The 7,712-nt window shown below is 37.1% G+C and overlaps 1 long non-coding RNA gene across 1 annotated transcript; it reads right to left on the bottom strand.

The window, feature by feature from the left end:
- Window positions 1–6,619: 6,619 nt before the first annotated feature.
- LOC134791842 (uncharacterized) lies at window positions 6,620–7,321 on the bottom strand. The gene is made up of 2 exons (XR_010144343.1): window positions 7,038–7,321; window positions 6,620–6,987 (listed from the first exon to the last, which is right to left on the bottom strand). It is a non-coding gene; the product is annotated as an uncharacterized LOC134791842 (long non-coding RNA).
- Between the last annotated feature and the right edge of the window lie 391 nt (window positions 7,322–7,712).

Here is a 7,712-nt window from a genome sequence, read left to right as displayed (position 1 = left end):
ACCCATAACCTTGATACCTACTTTGTCCGCAGTTTTTGAAAAATGAATATTAAGTAGACTAAATGAATTTCTTGACAAATATAACATTTTAACATCAAAGCAATTTGGGTTTCGGAAAGGAAAATCAACTACACTGGCCGGGTTTAATTTAGTAAAAACTGTTACAGAGTGTTTAAATAGCAAACAACCAATAACGGCTCTTTTTCTAGATCTAAGTAAAGCCTTCGATTTTGTCGACCATTCAATACTTACAAAAAAATTAGAAACATAAAATATGGAATAAGAAGTAAAGCGCTTGATTGGATAGAAAGTTATTTAAGGGGAATAACGCAATACATGGAAATTTGAAAAATAGCTAGAATAAATGATACCACCCTTATAAAGAAAAAATATAGGTCCGATGTATTGATGAACAAAACTGGTGTCCCTCAAGGAAGCATTCTCGGACCACTGCTATTCTTAATCGCAATTAATGATTTCCCAAAGTCCATAAAACAAGATTGCATTATTTTCGCGGATGACACTACTCTTATAATAAAAGGCGACCATACCAGTCTTGAATCAACAGCGAACAATACGTTAGCAGATGCGATTCAATGGTTAGAAATGAACAATCTTTAAATTAATATAACAAAAACTCAAGCCATGAATTTCTGTTCTTATAATTCAAATCCATTGCCCTTACAAATTAAATATGATAATTTAATTATTGAGAGGGTCGATAGGGTTACGTTTCTGGGTTTTAATATCGATACTCATTTAAATTGGAAAATTCATGTTGATCAAGTTTGCAAAAAACTAGACCGATTTATCTTTGCGCTCAAAAACCTAAGGCAAACGGTGTCAGTTGATGCGGCCCTAACAGCATATCATGGTTATGTTTCCTCAGTCTTGAACTATGGATTATTGTTACGGGGAAATTCCGTGGACTCCGACCGGGCATTTAGAATTCAAAAACGATGCATAAGGGCGATAGATAACGCGTGGTTTCTAGAGAGTTGCAGACGTCTATTTAAGAAATTTTGATATTCTTCCACTTCCGTGTGTCTAGATATATCAGAGACGCATGTCTCCACGTTAGGAACAACCCCTGTCATTTTGTTAATCGTTGCGATTTTAGTACAAGACATACACGGGCACAATATCAAAACCTGTTACATCAGCCTTCCTGCCAAACAGCCATTTACAAAAAAACTGCTACAACATGTGTCCTTTATAATAATCTGCCGGAACACATAATATTAGAAAATAATACCTCATTTAAAACTAAATTATCATAATGGCTACTAGACAAATGTTTTTACAGCGTTAAAGAGTATTTGACATGTGAAATTTAGATAATTAATAGCACAATTGTAATTGTTAGTAATTTAGATTTTTTATTTTATTATTATTTCCTTAATTTATTTTTGATCTTAAGTTATTATTATTATTTTTTTAATCCATTATTTTGTATGTAGTTGTTTGACATTAATATTATATTTTTATTTTAGAATTTGTAATGACATATGAAATAATAATAAAACTGTAAATAATTTGCACGCCTGCATGCAGCTTGAATATGCTTGGACAACTTAACCATAAGATCTTACCTGTTACCATATTCTAGATATTTTGTTTGTTTTGATTTTTTGATTCATTTATTGTTAATTGTTCCTATATAACTTTTCATGTCGAAACTCCAACTAGTGTAAATTGAGTTAAGTGTTCATTCACTGGTGCACCTACCCTATTTATAAGTACGTTAGTGAATGGTTTATATTTGTATACTTACAAATATAAACCATTCACTAACGTGTGACAGAACTAATCAGAGGCATCAGAGCACGATCACGATTCAATCGGCCGCAGACTATCGATTATTTTAAATAGATTGAACGTCACAGCCCTGTTACAAATGAATATACATAGCTAACGGTTGTAAATCCTATGTCAAATTATTTATTTATTTTTATTTATATGAGTCTAGTGTTCCACTTCTGGGTAAGGCCTCAATTGGAGGAGGGGTCCTCCCTTTACACGTATCCCGGTCTTGACCCGTCTCCCACCAGTTTCTATCAAAGGCGTCAAGATCATCTCGCCATCGCCGTCGTGGTTTGCCGCAACCCCCATGCAGTGCCGGATTAACCCTTTTAAGCAAAATAAGCACTTGCTTGGGGCACCACGTCTAGGTGGGCAACAAAAACTTAGGCAAAACAACGCGCAGACTGCATCTGCATTGCAGTCGTAGTGGAGTGTGCACCTACATTAAACTATTTAAACGTGTACAGCGCCATCTGTTTTGGATGTCAAACTAAGGGGTACATTTTTTTCTTAGACTTTACCTCTCTATTACAATCAATTCTCTTTGGTAAATTGCACTAACAAGTCCGAGAGACAAATACAGAATGGACTTTCAAAATGAGACATCCAAAAACCATATTCTGCGGCAAAGGAATTGAAGTACATGGGGAAGGGCTTTTTCCAGACGAAAAGGGTTAAAACCAATCGTCCGTGTGCGCCAGACCTATCCCAATCAGAACACGCCCGCTGCAGACTGCGCTCGTTCACGGTTCACTCGTCCGCACACATGCGACTGTATCGATCTTCCAATTTCAAAGTGCAAGAGACAAACCGGCATTTAGATTTGTTACAGACAGTTACATTTTCGAAACTTGAGTTGGTGCCTTTATAAGCAGTGATCGGGGTTGCGCTTGCCACTCGGGGAAAATGACCTAAATTTTATTTTATTTGTCGTATATTTTATAAATACATAACCTAAACTTAAATAGCATTCTTTTCTAGCAGTTTTAAAGGTGTCGCGGGTTTAAAGGTATGTTACTAGGATTTCAAGATGATACACCGCAGTCAAGGTTTAAAATATCTTATGGGTTTGCCAAAAATTATCGACTTGTGTCAGTCAGATCTTAGAATTGATAACTTAATGACATGGCAATCATTTAATTTCATGAAATCATCGGTTGGCCACGAAAAAGTCAAACCTAACCTAACCATGAAGTGATCAATTATTCTAAAAAAAATGGCATTTCATGAAATGACCAAATTCTATGATGCGACGTGATAGAGACGGACGACATATGCACTAGGTACTTTAATATCTAAGGTCTAGGCAATAAGGTCATGTTACACGCTTTTGTAAGCCGTTCAAAAATAATATACATATAAATAATACCCACTAAAAATACCGTATTGAAAGTGATTTCGCCGGTGTTCGGACTAACGACTCACGCGAGCGGTGACACTGAGTCCTTATGCAAACACTCCAGTTTCCTTTGACCAGCGGCGCGCGGCTGAGCGAGTGGCCCCAACGCAATAACTCTGATATTGCCCGCCATACACATAGAGTAGTATGGGGAAGAGACGCGATACACCTCCAAAGTAAGCATTTAACTATATATTCCTAGAAAACCCCCAAAAACCTTGAAAATGACTTTTGACAGTCCTTATATAAACACTCCAGTTTCCTTTGACCAGCGGCGCGCGGCTGAGCGAGTGGCTCCAACGCAATAACTCTGATATTGCCCGCCATACACATAGAGTAGAATAGGGAATAGACGCGATATACCTCCTAAGTAAGCGTTTATGGGCAATTTAAATTTAACTTGTACTTCAAAGTTCGGCTTAATTCGTGTTTCAGTAACGTCTAACTGTCACATTCCTGACAAAATATATGGGATTTGACATTGACCGTCAGTTTTGTGACGATTGCTAACCGGCCGTTAATGGTACACAGTTAAGTGAAATTGCCCTTAACTAGATATTCTTAGAAAGCCCCCGAAAACCTTGAAAATGACTACTATCATAACTTTTACAAGAAATGATTAGCTGCTCGCCTAAATCCAAAGTATTCTTTTGAAAATAAAACCTAACTTTATCACCCGGCCCCATCTTCGCCTGATATTTTTTTTATGATAATTATATTAAAAGGTATTCCAAATCCTTAATATTGAATTAAGAACTAAACGCACATAGCCATAGTACCATTGTCCTGTTAATTGTCAGTTCATAAACCTTATTACTTAAGGCATAAGGTCCAGCGATGGACAGTTAAGAGTGTTGCTGAGTTTTTTTGCTAGAGCGGAGTTATATACCTACTAAAGGCAAATTTAGGATTTTATTTTGCCAACCCTTATTTTAAAAAACGGGACTGGATGATATGATATCTGACGTGCCGTCTGTTTTTTGATTTCACCTACTCTGTGCCGCATCATAATCTGCACGGTTCACTTGTTATTGGATTCTGTATGGAGCCCTCTGGATGGACCTTTATTATTATTTGCCTTTCAGCTATTCGTGGAGACGGCACTCATTCGTAAAGGACTCCGGATGTTATAAATGCATATCCGGATGTTATGTATAGTTTGCTTTTTTTATATTCACTGAATAGGTATATTTCTCTCTCTGCACCAATTGTAGATGTCTGTTTGGCCCTATGGTTGACTGGTAGAGAATGCCATTTGGCATTAAGTCCGCCATTTGTACATTTTTGTATATACTTTGTGCAATAAAGTTTAAATAAATAAATAAATAAATAAATGGGAGCATTACATTATTAAACAACAAAATATATGTACATGTTCGGCCCAGTGTCCCAAGTGCATTATGCAGACGTGGCCTGCCCAGTCCCACTTTAGATAACTTAAAGCCTGACAACAGTTTATTTAACCCTGAGATAGTGTCGCTGCAAACAGCTTACGTATGGCAATAATGTGCGTACGTCAGGTATAGTCGGGGTAGTGGGCATTGGCTTCATGTTGATACTCGTATAATGTCAAAACATTGCTTACAGAGAATTCGGTTCTTTCAATTTACCTATTCGTCAAAATCTGATTCTAAATATTCAATATTTATATATCCTTCGTTTTCTGACTCTGACGAAGTCTGATTTTCATCAGATGTTGTGTTGCATTCAGGACCACCAACCTCGATTATAAAACGTTCAGTCTCCAATTCGATTATAGGACCTTTATTCCTATAATCGTCTTCAATTTTTTTAACATGGTCACAGCAATTGCTCCAATTTTCTTGAGTTACTTCCTATTACGATAATAATTAGAGATGCAACGGATAGTTGTTTGGCCGGATACCGAATACCGGATATTCGGCCTGACCATCGGCCGAATATCCGGTGTCCGGCCGCAGAATATTCGGCCGGCTCAACTATACCTTCATTTCGGTTTTTCAGGTGCGCATTGTGCAGGTTTGATCTGTTTCCTAGTGAACGTTCGCGCGGACTCATTTCTAGGTTCGAAATGAGTGCGCATGCAAGTCAGTTGAAAGTTTAAATTGTTTTTAAATAATAAACGAGTACGATTATGACCGTGACTGTTTCTTAAATTCAAATTGTTTACTCCGAAATCAAGCAATGTTACTATCCGGTATCCGGCCGGATAGTAGGGCACTATCCGGTATCCGGCCGGATATTAAAATAATGGCCGGATAGGCCGGATACCGGATAGTAACCGAATATCCGGTGCATCTCTAATAATAATTTATTAAAAATTTAAATCATTAATGATTAATATTTAGAATTTAGTTAAGTTATGTAAATTATTTTGAATTCAGTCTATAATTCAAAATAATTTACATAACTTAACTAAATTCTAAATATTAAAATAAGTTTTATACCTGAAAACTATCTTCAACAAGCTTTAGAAAAGGCTTATTATCGATAGACACATTTTTAGTTGCCACTTTAGCTTTTACAATGCCCCAAATCATCTCAATAGGATTTAAATCACAGTGATATGGCGGTAATCTTATCACTTTGTGTCCGTATGTGGAGAGAATCGTGTCTATTTCATATATTGGTTCAGGTTTGTGACGGCTCAAAATCTCCACCAATCTAGCTTTGGATACTTTTTGTGGAAATGAAATTTTATTCGAACGCAGCCACTCTGCAATCACATGCTTTCTGTCGCCAGATGTTGGTGGTTTATGAATGCGAAAGGAATGGTATCGGGCATTATCCATAACTATACATGTGGGTTCACTTAGATTGGGAATTAATTTCTGCGTAACCCATTTCTTAAAATTATTTTGATTCATCGAATCATGGTAATCTGCTTTTTAGGGTTCCGTACCCAAAGGGTAAAACGGGACCCTATTACTAAGACTCCGCTGTCCGTCCGTCCGTCCGTCCGTCCGTCCGTCCGTCTGTCACCAGGCTGTATCTCACGAACCGTGATAGCTAGACAGTTGAAATTTTCACAGATGATGTATTTCTGTTGCCGCTATAACAACAAATACTAAAAACAGAATAAAATAAAGATTTAAGTGGGGCTCCCATACAACAAACGTGATTTTTGACCGAAGTTAAGCAACGTCGGGCGGGGTCAGTACTTGGATGGGTCATCGTTTTTTTTTTGCCGGTTTTTGCATTATGGTACGGAACCCTTCGTGCGCGAGTCCGACTCGCACTTGCCCGGTTTTTTTTCTTTATCATTATATACCAAAAGTGCATTAGGAACAAATCCGGATGGTCCACCGGCATGAACAATAATATATCGTTTCCCTGTTGAAACGGCTTTCGATACTCCAGGTTCATTTTCACTCTGCCAACATTTGGCGTGGTTCAGAGAAGTATGAATGTTGGTCTCGTTCAAATAAACTATAGGCATATTACTTCTTGTATTTGATCCAAATAACTTTCACGCCAAACCACAATATCGGAACGCTCCATCAATATTGACCGTTGGTTTCTGCATTTTTTATATTTGAATCCCATACTGTGCATCAGTTTTCGTAAGTTGTACTCTCTGCTGGCTGTAAATCCAATGTCTTTTTTCAAAGCAGTGAGCAGAGTTTTGATACTCGGTACTTGTTTTCGCACGGCATAAAATTCATGAATTTTATGCCTTATGGCACATTTATCGAAGTCGTCTATTTGAATTCTTTTTTTGTGTGGGGCTTTGTTTTGTACAGGGGGCAAAGTCAAGACCGTCTCATTATTTTTAGAAATATTTTTTATCGTCGATCTACATAAACCTTAAATGAAATATTAAAGGAAATATTAAAGTTTAAACCAAACAACTAACCAGTTCAATACAACCGCACTATAAAATGTCAATACCGGCCATGTCAACAACCAACTTTAAAACATTGTTTATTGGAATGCTATGTAATCCTTCGTCTTTTTTAAGCTGTAAGTATTTGATTGCATTCACTACAATTTTTTTCGCATCTTTGGATTTTTTTTGGCATTTTTGTAATAAAACCGTTTATATTTGAATATATTCGTAGATATTTTCCGTTTGTTTACATCGGTGACATTCGATGACATCCAACGTTCGTTGTCAAAGAGTACTTGTTGCCAGTAAAAGAAATTAATAGTACCATTGAAAATCCGCAAAATGGTGAGGGTCAAATAAACTGTTGACAGGCTTTATATCATATGCTAAAATAATACGGAACTTATGTACGAAATATCATTTGATATTTACCAGTCGCTTTTCGGTGACCCTCTGGGTTGCCATCTGGGTTGGAAGGTCAGATGGCAGCCCTTTCGTAAAAACGTAGTGCCCACGTCAATTCCTGGGATTAGTTGCCAAACGGACCCCAGGCTCCCATGAGCCGTGCCAAAAATGCCGGGACAACGCGAGGAAGATGATATCATATGCTAAAATTAAACTCTTTGTCATAAACATACCTATGGTACCTCACGTATGCTTTGTTTCAACTTTGAATTGCAATTTCAAAACAGTCAATGCTAT

Source organism: Cydia splendana, chromosome 6, assembly GCF_910591565.1.
Source record: "Cydia splendana chromosome 6, ilCydSple1.2, whole genome shotgun sequence".
Classification (NCBI taxonomy): Eukaryota; Metazoa; Arthropoda; class Insecta; order Lepidoptera; family Tortricidae; genus Cydia; species Cydia splendana.
This window is presented reverse-complemented; position numbering and strand designations above follow the sequence as displayed.